At 39.7% G+C, this 24,138-nt stretch overlaps 1 protein-coding gene across 3 annotated transcripts in view; it reads right to left on the bottom strand.

The window, feature by feature from the left end:
* Nucleotides 1-24,138, bottom strand: part of Khdrbs2 (KH RNA binding domain containing, signal transduction associated 2) — a 506,623-nt gene that overhangs the window by 62,012 nt on the left and 420,473 nt on the right. The gene's annotated exons all lie outside the window — the stretch shown is intronic.

Here is a 24,138-nt window from a genome sequence, read left to right as displayed (position 1 = left end):
TAAAATCCTCTTACAAGGCACCGTTTTATCCAATACTCCCAATTTAGTTTATTATCTTTGGCTTGCTTTGTCCCTTTCTTGCATAACTGAAGTGTGAGAACTTTATAATGAGAACATTAATCTTCTGTTTAGTTGCACAAAATTATTATTAGAATGTAGCAATTATTTTCAGAAATAAGATCATCAAATGACTGATTAATTGGGGTGCTTGGCACATGGCATTGTTAAATGGACAGTTACATGCCTTTGGTACAGATACATGGAAGTCACTGAACTCTATCTTGAAACAGACACAACTTAAACTGCATTCACATTTTTTGTTGTTGTTGAGTCATATTTCACACATGTCAACAGGATTTCAGTGCTGTAAACATGGGTACTGTTCCTATTAATTAAATACAGTAGGTTACTCTGAGACTGCAAGCAGTGATATGCCGTGGCTGTCTGGTAACTGTGACCCATCTTACTCTCCATTCAAACCACAAAGGTATTCTCCTCTGTGCGTGATGTTCTCAAACCACTTACTCCCATTCAAGAGCTATTTCCAGACACCATATTTTGGAAGTTAAATACACATACATAACTGAGTCTGAGGAGGGAAGACTTATCTTTATAAAGTGATTCTGTTTTGACAAACTATGAGGCTATGTTCATCACAGAAACAGTATGTGACAGATGCCAGGCAAGTCTTGTACTGTTCATGAGTAAAAATACTGTGAAACATGTTTAGTGTTAAACATTAGAAGTATGTGGATTTCGACCTGAGCCTAGCAGAATCATCATCAGAGAGACCAGAGAGAGATTACCTATAAACTGATGGGAGAAGATGCTGAGTCCTAAGAGCCAAACATTAGGCATTAGGCATGGCAGTTCTGCTGAGGAGGGACAGGAACCATCAGAGAACCAGAGGGATCGGGGACCCAATAAAAACATGGCTTGCAGAAAAACTGCGGGCTCCTGGAGATCAGGAAGCCTATAGGGTTTTGACCTAGGTCCTCTGTGTAAATGTTATGGTTGAGTAGCTTGGTATCTTTATGCAAATCCTAAAAGTGGGAGTGGGGCTGTCCCTAACTCTTTTGCCTACGTGTGGCCTTCTTTTCTTCCAACTGGATTGCCTCATCCAATCTTGGTGTGATGATACATGCCTAGCTTGTTATGCTGTGCTTGATCGATGTCTCCGGGAGGACTGCTATTTTCTAAGAGAAGACGGCCAGAAGGGTGGATTTGGGATGAGGGGAGGCAGTAGGGAAGATGAAGGAAGAGGGGAGTGAGGGGAAACGGTTGGGGTATAAAATATGATGGAAGGATAATAACATTAAAAACTTAAAAAAGTAGATTTCTTGCATAATGGAGAATCAGAATTCGAATTGCATTTCTTCCTGCATCACTGCTACAGCGTGTGTGAATTGACTTGTGATTTTGTATTTTCAGACCTTCCCTTATTGAGTTACAGAGTGTGGGTGTCAATTCCTTAGTATAAATCACAGCTCCCGCTTCTATGTTCTAATCCTGCCTAGTCTTTTCCTTCTTCTTCCTCTTTTAACATACACTGTACCTGTACATGTTGCCGTGCAGCAGAAAGGTGTGGTGCTTTCCTAACCACCTACGTCTGACTATGATAATCTTAATTCTTTGCATCTAAGAAGGTTTTCATCCTCCTCCTAGGATCCAGGGCAACAGTCAGCTTCTATTGAAGGGGTCATCAATGTACTCTCATGTCACACTTGCTTTCTGTAGGACTGTCCTCACATTTCCACACAGACTACCTCTCCACATCAGAGCGCTTTCATCGTCAAAGCTCTACCTCGATTATGGCAAGGACTCTATTCATATCCAATACGTACAACATTATGCTAAAGGGTAGATTACCATTGATCCAACTGTCCTTGGCTGGCATGCAGATGTTAAATTTCACTTGCAGTGATGTTGATGCAGAAGTCCAAGTCACACTTGGTAAAACTATGCAAATGCAACAATACCCTAAGAAGGAAAACTACAGTAACCAAGAAGATAAAAGTCTGAGGTAAACTTGTGTTTCTAGACATCTCTATGGTGGCTTCATTAGCATTGTTGAAGGATGATGCCTTTGGAAATGCTGATGTGTCCCCTGCCAGGCCTCACAGCCTCTCATTTGCTCCCTTCTCCTGTCTCCTGGGATTCAATTTTATTCAGTATTGGATGGCTGGATTCCACAATTATTTATCTGAAGTAAGTTTGGAAAATTTAAAATTCAAACACTCTGGAATTTCTCGTTTTTAATTTCAAGACTTCCAACTCTGCAACCAATTATTCCTTCACAAATTCTCTGTCAGAAATAAGCAGACAGTCCAGTCCCAAGCCAACGCAACAGGAAACTAGTTATGCTTATTTATAATTCACTTGACACGGTTAATGACTTGCATGTAATGTTATTAGCATGTATCTTGAGCAAAGATGTCACTGAGGGCATTGTGTATTATGCTGCACACACATTAGTTTGATTTTCTAAAATAAAAAGAATTCAAAATTTAAATAATCTAGGTCACTATATTGCAACTGTAGGATAAAAGCCTATGCTTGTTTTAGTCCTTGCGTGTGCTGTATGTGGATATAAGATGTGTGTGTATCAGCTCCCTGCTCCCAAACACCGTGGGAGAGAGAGCTCATCGCCCAGATGTGTGGGCACTCATGAAACTGCAGGGCAGGAGAGACCACCACTTCTGCCCACCTTGGTCCACATCCCTGGCCCAAGAGGAAACTGTATAGGGCCTCTGGGAACAGGAAGATAGGGGAACTCAAGCTGCAGGAGCCCTGCGGTCCAGACTGCACCCAGATATGAAGGGACTCGGTCAAACAGCTCCCTGCACCCAAGTCCAGTGGGAGGGAGAGCTAGACCTTCAGAGGAGCAGACACATGTTCGAAACCAGAGGAGACTATTACCTGCCCACATTTCTGACTCTAGAGGAAAACACCTAGTGCCATCAGGGCCCCCCTGTGCACAGGGATTCAGAAATATGGGCAGGCACTTCTGGTTGCTGCCCTCACGGAGAGCTGACACCCAGGCCTGAGGAGCGACTTCAGGTCCAAGACTAGAGGTAAGACTAACTTTTCTGCTCCAAGTGACCTGCCTGGTGGACTCAGGACACAAGCCCAGAGGGAGAGCTGAAAGCCAGTGACAGGAACGACTACACGCCTGAAAGCAGAACACTCTGTTCCCATAACTGGCTGAAAGAAAACAGGAAAACAGGTCTACAGCACTCCTGACACACAGGCCTATAGGACAGCCAAACCACTGTCAGAAATAGCAGAACAAGGTAACACCAGAGACAACCTGATGGCAAGAAGCAAGCACAGGAATCAAAGCAAGAGAAACCAAGACTACATGGCATAATTGGAGCCCAATTCTCCCACCAAAGAAAACATTGAATATCCAAACACACCAGAAAAGCAAGATCTAGATTTAAAATCACATTTGATCATAATGATGGAGGACTTTAAAAAAGACATAAAGAACTCCCTTAGAGAAATGCAGGAAAACACAAGTAAACAAGTAGAAGACCTTAGAGAGGAAACACAAAAATCCCTGAAAGAATTACAGGAAAACACAATCAAGCAGGTGAAGGAATTGAAAATGGAAATAGAAACAATAAAGAAAGCAAAAAGGGAGACAACCCTGGATATAGAAAACCAAAGGAAGAGACAAGGAGCTGTAGATACAAGCATCACCAACAGAATACAAGAGGTAGAAGAGAGAATTTCAGGAGCAGAAGATTCCATAGAAATCATCGACATAATGGTCAAAGATAATGTAAAACTGAAAAAGCTACTGGTCCAAAACATACAGGAAATCCAGGACTCAATGAGAAGATCAAACCTAAGGATAATAGGCATAGAAGAGAGTGAAGATTCCCAACTCAAAGGACCAGTAAATATCTTCAACAAAATCATAGAAGAAAACTTCCCTAACCTAAAGAAAGAGATGCCCATAAACATACAAGAAGCTTACAGAACTCCAAATAGATTAGACCGGAAAAGAAACTCCTCCCGTCACATAATAGTCAAAACACCAAATGCACAAAACAAAGAAAGAATATTAAAAGCAGTAAGGGAAAAAGGTCAAGTAACATATAAAAGCAGACCTATCAGAATCACACCACACTTCCCACCAGAGACTATGAAAGCCAGAAGATCCTGGACAGATGTCATACAGATCCTAAGAGAACACAAATGCCATCCCAGGTTACTGTATCCAGCAAAACTCTCAATTAACATAGATGGAGAAACCAAGATATTCCATGACAAAACCAAATTTACACAATATCTTTCTACAATCCAGCCCTACAAATGGTAAAGCACAACACAAGGAGGCAAGCAACACCGTAGAAAAAGCAAGAAACTAATCATTTTGCTACAAAACAAAGAGAAGACAAGCACACAAACATAATTATAATAGCCAGAAGCTGGAAAGAACCCAGATGCCCTTCAACAGAGGAATGGATACAATAAATGTGGTACATCTACACAATGGAATATTACTCAGCTATCAAAAACAATGACTTTATGAAATTCGTAGGCAAATGGTTGGAACTGGAAAATATCATCCTGAGTGAAGTAACCCAATCACAGAAAAACACACATGGTATGCACGCACTGATAAGTGGCTATTAGTCCAAATGCTTGAATTACCCTAGATGCAGAGAACACATGAAACTCATGACAGATGATCAAAATGTGAATGCTTCACTCCTTCTTTAAAAGGGGAACAAGAAGACCCTTGGCAGGGAATAGAGAGGCAAAGATTAAAACAGAGACAGAAGGAACACCCATTCAGAGCCTGCCCCACATGTGGTCCATACATATACAGCCACCCAATTAGACAAGATGGATGAAGCAAAGAAGTGCAGGCAGACAGGAGCCGGATGTAGATCTTTCCTGAGAGACACAGCCAGAATTCAGCAAATACAGATGCAAATGCCAGCAGCAAACCACTGAACTGAGAATAGGACCCCCGTTGAAGGAATCAGAGAAAGAACTGGAAGAGCTTGAAGGGGCTCGAGACCCCATATGAACAACAATGCTAAGCAACCAGAGCTACCAGGGACTAAGCCACTACCTAAAGACTATACATGGACTGACCCTGGACTCTGACCTCATAAGTAGCAATGAATATCCTATAAGATCACCAGTGGAAGGGGAAGCCCTTGGTCCTGCTAAGACTGAACCCCCAGTGAACATGATTGTTGGGGGGAGGGCAGCAATGGGGGGAGGATGGGGAGGGGAACACCCATAAATATGGGGAGGGGGAGGGGTTAGGGGGATGTTGGCCCGGAAACCGGGAAAGGGAATAACACTTGAAATGTAAATAAGAAATACTCAAGTTAATAAAAAAAATCTCACCTCCAAATACAAAGATAACAAGAAACAACAATCACTATTCTTTAATATCTCTCAACAACAATGGACTCAATTCCCCAATAAAAAGACATAGATTAACAAACTGGATATGTAATGAGGACCCAGCATTTTGCTGCCTACAGGATACACACCTAAGAGACAAAAACAGACACTACCTCAGAGTAAAAGGCTGGAAAACAACTTTCCAAGCAAATGGTCTGAAGAAGGAAGCTGGAGTAGCCATTCTAATATCAAATAAAATTGATTTTCAACCAAAACTCATCAAAAAAGATAAGGAAGTACACTTCTACATACATAAAAGAAACTTTATTAAAGCTCAAAGCACACATTGCACCTCAAACAATAATAGTAAGGAGATTTCAACACCCCACTCTCATCAATGGACAGATCATGGAAACAGAAATTAAACGGAGACATAGACAGACTAACAGAAGTCATGGACCAAATGGACTTAACAGATATTTATAGAACATTCTATCCTAAAACACAAGGATATACCTAATTCTCACTACCTCATGGTACTTTCTCCAAAATTGACCATATAATCGGTCACAAAACAGGCCTCAACAGATACAGAAAGATAGAAGTAATCCTATCTGTCGTATCAAACCACCATGGGCTAAAGCTTGTCTTTATTACAATAAGGGAAGAATGCCCACATATACGTGGAAATTGAACAATGCTCTACTCAATGATATCCTGGTCAAGGAAGAAATAAAGAAAGAAATTAAAGACTTTTAGAATTTAATGAAAATGAAGGTACAAAATACCCAAACTTATGGGACACAATGAAAGCTGTGCTAAGAGGAAAACTCATAGCGCTGAGTGCTTGCAGAAAGAAACAGGAAAGAGCATATGTCAGCAGCTTGACAGCACACCTAAAAGCCCTAGAACAAAAAGAAGCAAACACACCCAAGAGGAGTAGAAGGCAGGAAATAATCAAACTCAGAGCTGAAATCAACCAAGTAGAAACAAAAAGGACTATACAAAGAATCAATAGAACCAAACACTGGTTCTTTGAGAAAATCAACAAGATAGATAAACCCTTAGCCAGACTAATGAGAGGACACAGAGAGTGTGTCCAAATTAACAAAATCAGAAATGAAAAGGGAGACATAACAACTGAATCAGAGGAAATTCTAAAAATCATCAGATCCTACTACAAAAGTCTATATTCAACAAAACGTGAAAATCTGGAGGAAATGGACAATTTCCTAGACAGATACCAGATACCAAAGTTAAATCGGGAATAGATAAATCATTTAAACAACCCCATAACTCCTAAGGAAATAGAAGCAGTCATTAAAGGTCTCCCAACCAAAAAGAGCCCAGATCCAGATGGGTTCAGTACAGAATTCTATCAGACCTTCATAGAAGACGTCATACCATATACTATCCAAAGTATTCAACAAAATTGAACAGATGGAGTGCTACCGAATCCCTCTGTGAAGCCACAATTACTCTTATACCTAAACCACACAAAGACCCAACAAAGAAAGAGAACTTCAGACTAATTTCCCTTATGAATATCAACACAAAAAACTCAATAAAATTCTTGCAAACTGAATCCAAGAAAACATCAAAACAATCATCCACCATGATCAAGTAGGCTTCATCACAGGGATACAGCGATGGTTTAATATATGGAAAACCATCAATGTAATCCACTATATAACAAACTCAAAGATTAGAACCACATGGTCATTTCATTAGATGCTGAGAAAGCATTTGACAAAATTCAATACCTCTTCAAGATAAAAGTCCTGGAAAAAAACAGGAATTCAAGGCCCATACCTAAACATAGTAAAAGCCATATACAGCAAACCAGTAGCTAACATTAAACTAAATGGAGAAAAATTTGGAACAATCCCACTAAAATCAGGGACTAGACAAGGCTGCCCACTCTCTCCCTATTTATTCAATATAGTTCTCGAAGTCCTAGCCAGAGCAATCAGACAACAAAAAGAGATCAAAGGGATACAGATTGGAAGGGAAGAAGTCAAAATATCACTAGTTGCAGATGATATGATAGTATATTTAAATGATCCCAAAAGTTCTACCAGAGAATTACTAAAGCTGATAAACACCTTCAGCAAAGTAGCTGGGTATAAAATTAACTCAAATAAATTGGTAGCCTTCCTCTACAGAAAACAGAGACAAGCTGAGAAAGAAATTAGTGAAACGGCGCCCTTCATAATAGTCCCAAATAATATAAAATACCTTGGTGTGACTTTAACCAAGCAAGTGAAAAATCTGTATGATAAGAACTTCAAGCCTCTGAAGAAAGAAATTGAAGAAGATCTCAGAAGATGGAAAGATCTCCCATGCTCATTGATTGGCAGGATTAATATAGTAAAAATGGACATTTTACCAAAAACAGTCTACAGATTCAATGCAATCCCCATTAAAATTCCAACACAATTCTTCATAGAGTTAGACAGAACGATTTGCAAATTCATTTGGAGTAACAAAAAACCCAGGATAACTAAAACTATCCTCAACAATAAAAGGACTTCCAAGGGAATCACTATCCTTGAACTCAAGCAGTATTACAGAGCAATAGATATAAAAACTGTATGGTGTTGGTACAGAGACAGACAGATAGATCAGTGGAACAGAATTGAAGACCCAGAAATGAACCCACACACCTATGGTCACTTAATTTTTGACAAAGGAGCCAAAACCATCCAATGGAAAAAGGATAGAATTTTCAGCAAATGGTGCTGGGTCAACTGGAGGTCAACATGTAGAAGAATGCAGATTGATGCATTCTTTTTTTTTTTTATTAACTTGAGTATTTCTTATATACATTTCGAATGTTATTCCCTTTCCCGGTTTCAGGGCAAACATCCCCCTCCCCCCTCCCCTTCCTTATGGGTGTTCCCCTCCCAACCCTCCCCCATTGCCGCCCTCCCCCCATAGACTAGTTCACTGGGGGTTCAGTCTTAGCAGGACCCAGGGCTTCCCCTTCCACTGGTGCTCTTACTAGGATATTCATTGCTACATATGGGGTCAGAGTCCAGGGTCAGTCCATGTATAGTCTTTAGGTAGTGGCTTAGTCCCTGGAAGCTCTGGTTGCTTGGCATTGTTGTACTTTTGGGGTCTCGAGCCCCTTCAAGCTCTTCCAGTTCTTTCTCTGATTCCTTCAACAGGGGCCCTATTCTCAGTTCAGTGGTTTGCTGCTGGCATTCGCCTCTGTATTTGCTGTATTCTGGCTGTGTCTCTCAGGAGCGATCTACATCCGGCTCCTGTCGGTCTGCACTTCTTTGCTTCATCCATCTTGTCTAATTGGGTGGCTGTATATGTATGGGCCACATGTGGGGCAGGCTCTGAATGGGTGTTCCTTCAGTCTCTGTTTTAATCTTTGCCTCTCCCTTCCCTGCCAAGGGTATTCTTTTTCCTCATTTAAAGAAGGAGTGAAGCATTCACATTTTGATCATCCGTCTTGAGTTTTGTTTGTTCTAGGGATCTAGGGTAATTCAAGCATTGATGCATTCTTATCACCCTGTTCAAAGCTTTAGTCCAAGTGGAACAAGGACCTCCACATCAAACCAGATACACTCAAACTAATAGAAGAAAACGTGGGGAAGAATCTCAAACACATGAGCACTGGAGAAAATTTCTTGAACAAAACACCAATGGCTTATGTTCTAAGATCAAGAATCGACAAATGGGATCTCATAAAACTGCAAAGTTTTTGTAAGGCAAGGGACACTGTGGTTAGGACAAAACGGCAACCAACAGATTGGGAAAAGATCTTTACCAATCCTACAGCTGATAGAGGGCTTATATCCAAAATATACAAAGAACTCAAGAAGTTAGACCGCAGGGAGACAAATAACCCTATTAAAAAATGGAGTTCAGATCTAAACAAAGAATTCACAGCTGAGGAATGCTGAATGACTGAGAAATGTTCAACATCTTTAGTCATAAGGGAAATGCAAATCAAAACAACCCTGAGATTTCACCTCACAGCAGTGAGAATGGCTAAGATCAAAAACTCAGGTGACAGCAGATGCTGGCGAGGATGTGGAGAAAGAGGAACACTCCTCCATTGTTAGTAGAATTGCAGACTGGTACAACCATGCTGGAAATCAGTCTGGAGGTTCCTTAGAAAATTGGACATTGAACTATCTGAGGACCCAGTTATCCCTCCCTTGGGCATATACCCAAAAAATGGTCCAACATACAACAAAGACACTTGCTCCAAAATGTTCATCACAGCCTTATTTATAATAGCCAGAAGGTGGAAAGAATCCAGATGCCCTTCCACAGAGGAGTGGATACAAAAAATGTGGTACATCTACACAATGGAATACTACTCAGCTATCAAAAACAGTGACTTAATGAAATTCATAGGCAAATGGGGGGGGGAACTGGAAAATATTATCCTAAATGAGGTAACCCAATCACAGAAAAACACACATGGTATGCACTCATTGATAACTGGACATTAGCACAAATGCTCAAATTACCCTAGATGCACAGAACACTTGAAACTCAAGAAGGATGACCAAAATATGGATGCTTCACTCCTTCTTTAAAAGGGGAACAAGAATAACCTTGGATTGGTATAGTGAGGCAAAGTTTAGAACAGAGGCTAAAGGAACGTCCATTCAGAGCCTGCCCCACATGTGGCCCAGATATGTGTGTGTGTGTGTGTGTGTGTGTGTGTGTGTGTGTGTGTGTTGTGTGTGTGTGTATGCACCAAAACTAGATAAGATTTGATGAAGCAAAGAAGTGCAGGCTGACTGGATCCGGATGTATATCTCTCCTGAGAGACACAGCCAGAATATGGCAAATACATTAGCAAATACCAGCAGCAAACCACTGAACTGAGAACGGGACCCCTGTTGAAGGAATCAGAGAAAGGACTGAAATAGCTGAAGGGGCTTGAGACCCCATATGAACAACAAAACCAACCAACCAGAGCTTCCAGGGACTAAGCCACTACCTAAAAACTATATATGGACTCTCCCTGGGTTTCAACTGCATAGGTAGCAATGAATAGCCTAGTAAGGTCACCAGTGGAAGGGGAAGCCCTTCGTCCCACCAAGTTTGGACCCCCAGTGAATGGGATTCTTGGGGGAGTGTGGTAATGGTGGGAGGACTGGGAGGGGAACACCCATATAGAGTGGGAGGGAGAGGGTTAGGGGGGTGTTGGCATGGAAACCGGGAAAGGGAATAACATTTGAAATGTAAATAAGAAATACCCAATTTAATAAAGATGGGAAAAAAAGATGTGTGTGTGCGTATATGTGTGTGTATGTGTGTATGTATGTTTGTATGTAAGATATGTGTATACCAGCAAGTGATATATGTATTATATGTGAGGATATAAGATGTGTGTATGTGTGTATGTATGTATTTATATATGTATGTAATATATGTGTATAAGCGTGTGATAAATGTATTATATTTTTATGCATGTGTGTGATATGTGATAGGTATGATCTGTGAACAGAAGTATGTGATGTGTGTAGGTGTATGTGTGTGTATGTAATATACGTGTGTATAAGTGTGTGAATATGTTATTTTTATCATGCATGTGTCTGATATGTCTTTGATAAGTATGATGTGAGAATGGAAGTATGTGGTATGTGTGTATGTGCATCTGCATGTGTGTGATGTGTGTAATATGTGTCCAGTTGGTAGTGTCACAGAGTGCAATGGCCTCAGTGGAACTCAGAGGAAAAGGTTGTGTATTGGTTCCTTTCATCTACCTCCTTGCTACCACTGATTATGTCAGGGAGGTTGACCCTTAAGTTTCTAGGCTTTTCTTTCTCTCCCTTCCAACTCCCCATGGCAGCACTCCGATTTCACGTATAGTGCCAGGCTTTTTCATGGTTTCTGGAGATACAGCCTCAGGACCTCATGTTTATGTGGCCATATCCCCAGTCCTGATAAATTTGTCCTAATATAACATATCTTTTCTTCTGGCATTCCTACAACTTTGTATTTTTTTAATTCACAAATGAATATTATGTTTTATAGTACATGGCATAATATTTTATTCATGTGTGGTACAGTTATCATATATATATATGATTCTATCATAGATACATACAGCTTAGAATTTATAACTATCAAGTGAGAATTATATAGGTATTGTTTTAAGTGTTAATTTATTGGTAGTGATAATACTTGGGCATCTGTTTATTATTTCTAGCATATATGATCTGATTATCAACCACAGTCACTGTGAGGTGAAGTAAGTGCTTCCTGGGTATTCTTTGAGAATGTTTTCTCTAGGAGTTAGGAGTTAGTTTCAGTCAGAGATAATTGACTATGCTTACAATAGTGGACATGAATTTCCTCCCACTGAGTGGGCCACAGGCCCAATTAAATTAATCTGTTGGTTACCTCCAAGATATAAGTGCCACTATTGTTCCCTTGGGCACATTCTGCCATGCTGGTCACTGCCATTTATGGGATTTATCACTAGGTAGGACTACTGCTCATGTTTCTTACTTGGAAGACTTCACAGCACCTCTGACACGATGAGAGCTAGTCCATAGAGAGGAGTCTTGTAGTTAAATTCCATTCAGTGCCTTCATGTGTCTGGTGTGTGGCGATCTCAGCCATAGGTCTTACCTTCATGTTCTGGTAGGCAACCAAGGGCAAAGGCAATGGCCTGTATTGTTTGGGGGAGCTCTTAAATGCCCCTGTACAATAATTTTAAGGGAGGTTTCCTGTGCTTGGGACTGGGGTTTTGAGTAGGAAGTATGTGTCTCATTGATGAGGTAACTGTCAATCCAAGTGGCACAACTTTACTTAATATATATGAAATATATATATATGTGTGTGTGTATATATATATATACATATATATATATATATATAAATTAATAGTTCCCCCTAGTCATTTTCCCCATTTTCCTCTCCACTGCCCCACGGCCCTGTATCCTGCTAATTTGTATTCTAGAGACATAGAGTTATAGTCAACAAATAAGAGCATGCAGCATTTATCTTTCTGTTTCTAAATGACCTTATTCAGGCTTGTATTTTCTGGTTCTACCTCTATACCTGGAACATGTCGCCATTTCATTTTTCTTTATAGCCGAATAAGATTACATCATACATACATACCATATTGTTCTTATCCATTTATCAACCAAAGGGCACTGAGGTTCTTTCCAGTTTCTAGCTACTGTGAATAGACTCAAAATGAACATGGCTATCATATGAACCCAGCTAAGCGTCTGTAGATAAGAATATTGAATCCTCTGGGCATATGCTCCAGAGTGCTATAATCTCATTTGGTAAATTTACTTTTGTGATTTCAAAATCATAACGAGAGAGAGAAAGAGAGAGAGAGAGAGAGAGAGAGAGAGAGAGAGAGAGAGAGAGTGTTGTGCTTCAGTGCATCCCATCAGTTTAGTGCAAAACATTTTTTAAATTTTCTTTTTCTTGGATATTTTATGTATTTACATTTCAAATGTTATCCCCTTTTACCCCCTCTTCTGTACACTCTCCCTCCTTCTCCTGTTTTTATGAGGATGTTGCCACTCCCACCTCAATGTCCTGGCATTCCCCTACATTGGGGAAACAAGCCTTCACAGGACCAAGGGTTTCTCCTCCTATTGATGCTGGACAATGCCATCCTCTGCAACATATGTGGCTGGAGTCATGGGTCCCTCATGTGTACTCATTGGTTGGTGGTTTAGTCCCTGGGAGCTCTGGTGGTGTCTGGTTGGTTAATATTGTTATTCTTCCTATGGGGTTGCAAATCCCTTTAGCTCCATCAGTCCTTTCTCTAACTCTTCTCTTGGGGGGACCATTCTCAGTTCAGGGGTCTCCGTGCTCAGTCCAATGGTTAGCTGCAAGCATCCTCATCTGTATCAGTACAGTTCTGGCAGGGACTCTCAGGAGACATCTATATCTGGCTCCTGTCAGCAACAACTTCTTGGCATCAGCAATAGTGACTGAATTTTCTTTATTTTTTGGGAATTTTATAATGTGTATGCAATGCAATTTGATCATATCTACTACCCAGTTTCTCCCTCTAACTTCTCCCTCATTTTCCTTCTACATCCCTGCACCCCAACTTTATGTCTTCTTCTTTGTAACTCACCGAGTCCACAATAGTGATATCACTATATGGCAGAGGTGTAGGACCATCCACTGTAGCATTGACCCTCTACCATGGACTATATCCCTGAAGAACACTGACTCTCCCTCACCCAGCAGCCATTTTGTACAACAGCTCTCATGTAGGGGGATTGAGTTTCCGAGCCTGTCACTCCATTCATGCTAAAATGTTAGCTGACTTCATCTTGTGCAGGTCCTGGGCAGGCAGCCATAGTTGGTGTGAGGTCATGAGAACAATTCCATCATGCCCAGAAGACACAATTTGTGGTAGTCTTTATTTATTTCTGCTTCTTACACTCTTTATATTTTTTATCCATAATTTTGCCCCCAAACCAAAGACAAGCTTGGAGATGGGGGTTTTAGGTTTTCATGAAGTTCTAGAACTCTGTCAAATGCTTTCTTTGTCCTTGATAATTTGTGGAGCCTTCCCCATCATTTCAAGGAATGTCTTTTTCAGTCCTAAGTACTTTATAATTGGAGACTCCAGAAGTACATGTGGTTCTTCAGTAGTAAATAACACTCCAATTTCTTTGTCTTTTTCCTGGCTCAGTTTTCCCACCAGCAAAATCCCGGCAGAGCATCAGTTCTTAAAAGCCTTATGGTACTGCCTCTTACCCTCCAGATGAGAGCTCCTCAGGTTCTCTCACATTCTCTCATGTTCTGGTTTCTAGCACGTTATATATTAACTTGTTTTCTCCCTGACCATTCACATATGTTGTCCTGATCCTCAGGACATCTTTTGCAGACCATTTAGTCCCTTAGATGGTAACTCTGAATGAATCATTAAAGCCATGTTTGCCACTCCTTATTTTATATTTTGGCAATTGTATTCAGAACATTCCTGACACCTTCCACAGGTCATTTCACTACATGCTAAACAGATTTCTTTCTTTCTATTTATGGATTATTTTAGTTTTGGCAATGCCAAGCTTCCCCACCTACCGCTTAAGGTTTTCACCCCATCTGACCATCACACTGCATCCTTTGCAACACATTGAATTTTTAATGGTTCATGCTGATTTAGTACTATTAATTTTTGGAGCTCTGAGTGTGTGTGGTTTGCCCATCACTCTCAAGTTTCCTGCTGAGGTGGATCTCTACTTCTAAATTAACCCAGTGATCATCTTTTTACTCCATAAAAAGATGATCAGGTTTTAGTAGAACTGGGACACCTAGCTTCTGTGGAAGACGGATCCTTCATATGACTGAGGACAACACAGTTCCTAACTGGTCCTATTCAAGTCATGTAGACAGGTCATTTTTTCTAAGTAGTCTAGTTGTCATGAAAATTAAATTTAAATGAATGAAGAATAGTTATCAAAAACACATAGTGACTGACTTGAAAAAAATTCACTATTTCCTTCATATTTATGCTGGGTCTCTATGGTTTATATCTGAAATAAGGATTCAAACGGCAACAAGTTCATCAAGAAACTGAGTTTCATTCAAACAATGTGAAATGTACATTTTATTCCTTGCAGAAAGTTTTAGGTAGCATGAATATACAACTGACTTGTGTAATAGCTGTGGGAAACATATCTCAAATCCAATAATCCTGTAAATTTAATAGTATCATGCATTCTGGTCAGAGAATTGAATTTTAATATGGAGGGGAACAGTTTCACAGTGAATGGTGACACCTAAAAGAACAAGTCAAACTGTTATCTACCTAATATAATAACAATAACACTCATTAAAGTACTGTGGGTTTTATACTCTTATGTTTTTTAATAGAAGGGTTTCCATAAATTTAATGGGATGCTCACCTTAAACTCACAGCCTGGAAAAAATAATTAATTTGATTTGCCTAATGTTTGGAAGAATTCTTCAGTCGGAGTTTTTTAAAGCCTGAAGGTAAAGCTCTTCATTCTCACTACATGCATGCTGTGTTCATTTGTGCATCGGAAGTGTATGATCCAGTTCGAAGGTCCAGGAAGTATTTATCAGTCTTTATGTTAAGGCCTTAGATGGAACACATATGGGCTTGAATTTACTGTTGGAATGAACTACAATCAGAAATCAGTGCCTGTGTCACACGGTGCTGTGAGGGAGATAGACACTCCTGACATGAGCACAGAGCTGCTACTGCTCTGATGAAACCCCCAAGGGAAGCAGACTCTGAGCAAGAACATGGCGGCTCCCATCCTTGGCGCTGTGAATCCTGCGGTACAAGAACTTTTAAAAGTTGGTCTCAGAACGTGATTGCCCATCCACTGTGCATTTCATATGTTCATTGAACCTTTCAATGAACAAAGGCATGTTTTCAAAAATGCAAAAGAGTCATTTAGAACCAAGGGCTTCTCAAAAGTGCGTCACTGTGGAAACAGCAGTTGAAGTTCTGTACTTTGGAGGTTGTTTATGACTCAGATTTATTTTCGCGTTTTCTCCTAGACAAAGCTCAAGGAGAAAAGATGGTTGGAGGTCCCTTACACCGTTATCATCCTCAGCTGTCATTAACGACTGTTTCCATTACAATTTCATGCACTGTTAGAACCGTCGAACAGATGACGTAGGTCATCACGGCTCCTACTTATCCTAAATGCGTTATGAACTTTGGCTGCTGTGATAGGTCTCCCCCAGCCTTCTCAAAGCCCTCAATCCTTTTAGCCCTGATTCTATTGGGAGGATGGTTCCATCTCCTGCTTCCTAAAGTGTTAAGATGGTAGCAACCATGGAGCGACTGGGGAAGTATTGGTGTTTCAATAACTACCAGTTTATTCTTCCTTCCCACTCCTAAGTGAAGGTGTCAATTTGTGCCTTGTGGCTTCACCTATGGAGTTCTCTAACTCCCTTTAATTTCCTTTTGAGGTTGTAGAACAACTCAGTCACAGGAGTCCTGACCTCTCCTAGGATTGATCTCTTCCTTGTGGTTGCCTGCCAATGAAAATAAACCCCATACTACACATACCTCCCTAGAAGTGTTTTAAGTGTCTCATCCCTCATCCCTCCTGAAGCACACATGTTGTTTATGGTGACCTTTTTTTTAGTATAAAATAGAGTTTATTCAGGTCATTGGGAGGGGAGTTAAGAGGTAGTAGAGGCAGAAAAAAAGCAGAGGGAGGGAGGGAGGGAGGGGGAGAGAGAGAGAGAGAGAGAGAGAGAGAGAGAGAGAGAGAGAGAGAGAGAGAGAAGGAGGAAGAGGAGGAGGAGGAGGAGGAGGAGGAGGAGGAAGAGGAGGAGGAGGAGAGACTGGCCATGAGCACATGTAGAGAGAGTGTGAAAGGGAATGGGGAAAGAGTGGCGACAGGAAGGCAAGAGCAAGAGAGCAAGAGAGTACAAGAGAGTGAATGGTTCTTTGACACTAAGAAATTATAAAATCTTAATATTTCATATCTAAACCAAAACTTCAGACCTGATCTTTTAATTTTCATTTGTGACAAGAGCATTTATATCTAAGTAAATGAAACTTATAGTCCCACATCTATGACTTGTTTTGATATAGAGTTTTTTTTTTAATATTGAGAAATGTTGTATGATTTTTTTAGAAGGGTGATCTCTGAAAATATTAATGCATCAAGGGGTAGATAAATATGCAGCAAATGGCATAAAAGATTGTTTGATCCAATTAAAGGTGTTAAGCTTGTACTGTTACTGGGTTTTAACCAAAGGCTTCTCAAAAGTGCGTCACTGTGGAAACAGCAGTCTCAGTTCTGTACTTTAAAGATTGCTTAAAAACTCTGAGATCTATTCTTTCACTTTTCCTCCTAGACAGAGTTCAAAAGGAAAAAAATGCTTGGAGATCCCTTATACCGTTATCATCCTCAGCCATCATTAATGGCACTCAATTAAGCTGTCTCCTGAGCATATTTTGGTACAGAACCTTTTCTGATCCATTTGAAAGTTTCAGAATTCATGGTGCCTTGTAAAACAACGAAGGGCTAATTATGCTGTTCTATCTTTTGTACTCCCGTGAACCTTTACAACTGTTACCTCGGTCAATTTTAGCATTTCCTCTGATTTTAGTTTTAGATTTTAACAAAACTAAATATGATTTGTATCATCTACCAAAATGTTCAAATTGTTTATAAACGTTGGAGTCATATTTTCATATATTTCTTTTTACTTTTTCTCTCCTTTAAGTCTTATGTTTTTCTAAATTCTAAATCTGCCAGTTTTTTTGGTTTTGGTAACACATAAAATATACTCAATAGAGAAAGCATAAAGGCCATTGAGAAATTCCACTCCTTCCATGTCAATTAGCTGCTCTGACTGTATGGAAGGCCACTGAGTTTCACAGTCTTTGGGTCTCGTTAATTTCATGTCTTTTATTTGTAGCATTTTTTCATATAACAGAACTTAAAATAAATTTTTAAAGAAACTCTTACACTAAAAGTTCAATTAAGGAGTCATGTCTTAATCTGAACTAATTCTTGAGATAATGAACTTCATTTCACACCTAATTATATACACATTTTATTGCAAGTGACTCCTCAGAGAAATCATCAGCAGAAAATACTGTATCATGGTTTAAAAATTACATATTATCTCTCCTATACTGTCATGTATCCACTTTTATTTAGTAAGTGCTTATTTAACCAGACTTTTGTGATACTGGAATGAATTCGAGGGCCTTCTCCAGACCACACTGTCAGTCTATCACTGAGCTGCTACATCCTGAACCATTCTGTGGGAGCATGGCCAGGGAACATGGATATAGGTTAACCCAAATTTCATGTTCCAACATGGAGGCAGCTTGGTGAAGTTTTATAGGTTTACAGAACAAAGAAGGTCATAAATCAAGTCAAATTCAAACGCACTGGAGATACACAACAGAGGCAGTTATAGCAGTGCAGAGGAAGCTAGCTTTCTTAAAAGCCCAGGATGCTATCTGCTGACATCCTTACCCATCTGAATTACTAAGCATACCCTTTTCTCATATTGATACTCTAATAGAAACAATGTAATGCTAACTATTTAATACATTTGGCAATAAACTCTCCAGTGTTCATCTGTTTATCTCCAGTACATACTGAGATTATACTAATGAAATAATAGTTCTTACATTGATGTATTTATTCAAACTTGTTGAAAATCTCTCCCTCTTTGTCACTCTGTTTCTATATCTCTGTTTCTCATCTCTCCTCTTTCTCTCTCTGACTACTTAGTTATCGTTGGTTTGGAACTCATTAAATATGCCAACATGACTGCATTGTGTATGAATTCTCATGCAAGATTTTGTATTAGTAATGATTGTATGGTATTTGACAAAACAGAAATTTATGATTATTGCAAAGATTAGAAGTATTATTATTATTATTTTAGTAATTGTTTTCTTTACTTTAATTAGTGAAAGGACTTATATAGGCATAAACAATCCCAACTTAAGCCATTGCTTTATGAATAAGGAAAAGCTCAATGCTGGATTTGGGTTACTGTCCCTTCAACTGTTAAGAGTATCTTGAATTCCCTGAAACAATTCAGGCTATTATTTGGATCATTTATTATAGTTTCCCACCATAACTGGGTGGTGTGACTATGTTGCTGAAGACACATGCACTTTGGTTGTAAGATATGAAGAAAGAAAGGTAATAACCAGGCATCATCCTCCTTGTTCTCATAGTTTTCATAGCACTTGGAGGTGCTATTTAGGTTGCCATGGAGAAAAGTTATCAATAGTTGGACCCTGCTGTGTACAATGTTAGCAGCAATAATAACCAACAAGGCAGCATGTGTCCATGAATCCAATAGTGGCATGAATGTTAAGGGGGCAAACAACCACTTTCTGATTAGCTATAGGCTGTCTGCATAGGAGGCATGGCCAAGGACCTATGGCTGAGGAACTCATAGATTCCCCAGGAGTGAGCAATTACTATATTTTCTAGCAGGCAGATTACATTCCAGTGGATTGCCCCACTCTACACTGATGAATATAAGGACAATACACTGTGGAGTCACTGGATTATTAAAAGCAAGTAAATAAAAAGAAGACACGAATTTGGAGAGGTTTGGGAGTAAGGGTGGACTTGGAATGACTTAGAGGAATAAGCGAGAAGTAAACATGATAAACATGCATTGCATACATTCATGGAACTCTCAAAGAATTTACAAAAATAATATATTAAAATGTGGAAAATTTCATAATAACCTATTACTAAAAGAGACTTACATAAAAATGCAACCCTTGCCAAAATACTGATGACACAAGCTAGAGTCATTTGGGAAAAGGGAACCCCAAGTAAAAGAAATGCTTCCACCAGATTCACCTGTGGGTAATCCTATGGTACATTTTCTTAATTTGTGATTGATGTCGAGGGCCCATCCCATTGTAGATTATGGCACCTTGGGTCAGGTGGTCAGGGGTTGTATAGGCAAGCAGGATACAAAAGTATTGACAGGGAAATCTAGCAAGCAGACTCTTCTATGGCCTTGGATTAATTTCTACCTTCGGTTTCTTGCCCTGGCTCCCCTGAATTATAGATTAAACAGTTTCCTCCCCACATTGCTTATGGTCATAGTGTTTCACCATACCAATAGAAACTCTAAGAGAGACAATATCCTCAAAACTTCTAGGAAAAATAGTAACATTTCTATGGAAGCACAGTAAAGACTAAAGTAATCTTATTTTTAAAAAAATGTATGCAGGTGTTTTCACAAAGAATGAAAAGCTAGCAAGATCATAACATAACAACAAGTAGACCAATGGAACACCAGTGTGTGTGTGTGTGTGTGTGTGTGTGTGTGTGTGTGTGTGTACGTACGTACCTATGTATGAATGTGTGTGTATGCATATGTATATGTATAAATGTGTGTATCTATATACACATCTATCTATCAATCCAGATATATCTCAGCATATCTTTAATATATCTAATCTCAACAAGGGTACTGGAAATACATGATACATTGAAGAAAGAGCACCATCTACAGAAATAATGTTAGGAAAAGTATAGAAACTCATGGAGAAGCATGAAACTAGATTTGTATTTCCGAACCATTTAAAAAGCAGCTTAAAATGTTTAAAAGTTGTATTGGTTGGTGTAGGAATGCCCCACAGACTCATGCATATGCATGCTTGTGCCATAAGAAGTAGCCCAATTAGGAGGTGTGGCCTTGTTGGAGGAAGTGTGTCACTATAGAGGTTGGCTTTGAGGACTCCTATGCTCAAGACAGGCCTAGTATGGCTGTCTTGTGCTACCTGCTGACCGAGATGTATATCTCTCAGCTCCTTCTCCAGCAGCATGCCTGTTTGCTTTCTGCCATGATGACAAAAGACTAAACCTCTGAACTATAAGCCAGCCCCAATTAAATGATTTTCTTTATAAGAGTTACCATGGTCATGGTGTTTCTTCATAGCAATAGAATCACTAAGACAAAGGATATTACTGTGACTTGAAACTAACACTCCCAGAGGAAAACAGAGATATTCACATCATGATCCCAGCACAGGCAATAAGTTTTGGGGTACAACTCTAAACTTGACAGAACAAAAATAATTCAATGCTGAACAAGATTCTGTCAAATAAAAATATTTTTATTACATGAGAATATGTTCCTGAGTGAAGGAGACATCCTACAGCACAGAAGAATAGGTTTGCTAGCTATTCCTTTGACAGATAACCAATACCCAAATGAGACTGTGGTCAAAACATAAATAATCGAAAACCATATAAACGATTTTAATAAATACTTCTAAAAAAGAGGGAGAGACACAAATGACCCATAAATATAAGGAAAATAATACTCCACACTCTTAGACATCAGAGAAATGCAATCAATATTATATTGGAAGTCCATTTTGCACTAGTGAAAATGAAAATTATCCAAGAAAACGAAAACCAAATAAAAAACAATACATCCTAGCAAGGTTGGAGAGCAAAGGGTAGCCATATACACAGTGCGTAAGGATCGAAAATACTACTGGGTACTGAATCCCCAGCATCTAAAGCACAGCCTCCACGTATTTAGCCATACCCTACCTAGGTCCATCTGCAAAGCAAATAAAACCAACCCGTGAAAGTGATACTTGTCTGCTTATGTTGACCACAGTAGGTTCATTTACAAGAGTTACGTGCACATCTGTAGAAGCTGGGTATGTATGACAGTTTTATGTCAGCTTGACACAAGCTAAAGTCCTCTGTAAGGAGAGAACCTCGACTGAAAAAATACTTCCCTAACATTGGCCTGTAAGGCATTTTTTAAAAAATTGATGATTGATGGGAGAAGACCCAGTCCATTGTGGGTGGGATAACCCCTGGGCCAGTGGTCCTGGGTTTTGGAACAAAGTGGGTTGAGGAGCAAGCCAGTGAGAGCAAGCCAGTAAGCAGCATACTGGCTCCACACCGTGCTCCCTGCACCAGCTCCTGCCTCCATGTTCCAGCCTTACTTGAGTTCCTGTCTTGTCTTCTGTCAGTAAAGGACTGTGATGCAGAAGTGTAAGCCAAATACACGCCTTCCTCTCAAACATGCTTTGGGTTATGGTGTTTCATCATATTAATGGTAACCCTAAGTAGGACAGTGGGTAGAAAAATGTCTGTGTGTGTACATATACACCAGAGTCTTTTTTTTTATTACATACAAAGGATGAAATCCTGCCACATGCATGAAAATGGATGGGGATGGAGATTGCCATATCAAGTGAAGTAAGACAGGGTCAGAGACAAATGTTACTTATTTTCTGATATATGTAGAAACTGAAATAACAAAAAAGGCCCTGAGTGTGGACTTATTGGGTCTATTGGGGCCTTGGAAATGGACCAGAAAGGGAGGAAGCAAAGGGAAAGAGAGCAGGATGTAGAACTGTAACTTGACATGAGAAACACATTGGTGGGAGTGCCACAGTGAATCTCATTGATAAGTATGTGTTAATATTCACGAAAAAAGAAAAAAAAAAGGAGAACTTCAGTATCAACTAATCTGGACCTTTCAGGGTCCCCAGAGACTAAGTCACCAACCAAAGCATTCATGAGCTGGTCTGAGGCACGTATGTAGTAGAGGGACATATGCCTTGTCTGGTCTCAGCAGGAGAGGATGCACCTAATCCTGTAGAGGCTTGATGTCCCAGGGAAGGGGGTGGGGGTGGCAAGTGGGAGTTGGTGCATTAGGGGTGTTGGTGGGTGAATGTGTGAGGGAGATGGGTGGGTGGGGAGCACCCTCTCAGAGGCAAAGGGGAGAGGGGATAGGGTAAAGAACTCAGGAAAGGTGGCAACATTTGGAATGTCAATAAATAAAGTAATTTAATGAAAAGAATTTTTAAAAAGAAAGAAAAAAGGCTACTGTTTGTTTTTTATATGACATTGTAGAAAGGGCAAGTGTACAGCATTAAACCAAGTTGTGGATTCCATAGTGTGTTAAGGAAAAGGGACAAATGGATGATAATAAATACCATTACAAAGAGAAACTGGGGGCTGGTGGGATTCTCTACATACATGTTATGTATGGAGCTTGTTATGCAGTAACTGACCTTTGTGAACTTTGTGAAGGGGGTCCTAAATGGGGAAATTTTATCAGTTTTAAGCAATAGCTCACTAAATTTACTTTTTTTTTTGATGTAATGAACAAGAGGTATATTTGAGGAACCAGAGCTCTGGGGACGACACGTATCTCACACAGGAGACAGAGGAGTCAACCCCGAGCCCAATTAGGGGAAGGTATTTATAGGGAAAATTACATAGGCAGTTGGCAACAGTCACACAAAGCAATTTCATTGGTTTGTTCACATTGGCACACATGATCTAACTTGGGCTCAGTTCAACTCTAGGCCACCCTGCTTCTGGGGCAAGCTGACCCTAGCTCTTGTTTTAAACAGGACTGTTGAGTCAGGCCTTATTGAGGCCAGATGGTTTGTGGTGGCTATAGCCAGGCTGCATCTCCAAAACATGTTATGTTATTCTTTGCTGTAAGGTGCACTTGTCCTCACAGCAGGGTCAGTGGGGGATAGTTTAAAATCTTTATTCTTTCAGTTGGACCAGTTTGTAGTCCCACCTGTAGTGAATAAGTATCACCCTTTCCTCTCATCCATGTTAGGCTGTTTCCATTAATTTTTAATTCATTTAAATTGTGATATAACTGTCACTTTCCCTTCCATATCTTTTGCCTTGTTCCTTCCATTCTATATCCCTGCAACTTTCCAAATATTACCCGATTTTTCTCTACTATTATTATTATAATTATTATTATATCTTATTAAATCTGTATGCATGGACAAATTGATGAAAGCAAACTGGTTAGCCTAATTTCTGTTTAAGAGCTTATGCCTTTATTGGTACAAGTTCTCTATTAGCCACCAGTCGGTGGCTTCCTCTCTCGGACAGACTGACTTTCTCTCCTTCATCAGATATTATTTACCTGTAGTTCATTGTCCGAAGGTAGTATACCGTGATAGTCCCCCTTCCACACTCATATATCGACTGATCGACTGGTGTTGCCACTCCTTAAGGATTATTTATGAAGCTATATTGTTGAGGTACTGTGGGTGGCTATACTACTAGGTCATTTTTATCTGCGAAAATCTTCAAGCATACTTTCAAAATCTTTTTGCTGTGCTCATGAGCTAGGTTTCCATGTACTATATTTGAAAAGTTTGCATGCATTTAAACCAAGTTCAATTATAATTTTTCTTTTTGTTGTATCTTTATCTTAAGGATTAATGTAATGCTGTTTTTAAAAAATTGGGAATATTTTTGTTGTATATTTTTATTTACATTTCAAAGGCAA

This window comes from Rattus norvegicus, chromosome 9, assembly GCF_021556685.1.
Source record: "Rattus norvegicus strain SHRSP/BbbUtx chromosome 9, alternate assembly SHRSP_T2T, whole genome shotgun sequence".
Lineage (NCBI taxonomy): Eukaryota > Metazoa > Chordata > Mammalia > Rodentia > Muridae > Rattus > Rattus norvegicus.
This window is presented reverse-complemented; position numbering and strand designations above follow the sequence as displayed.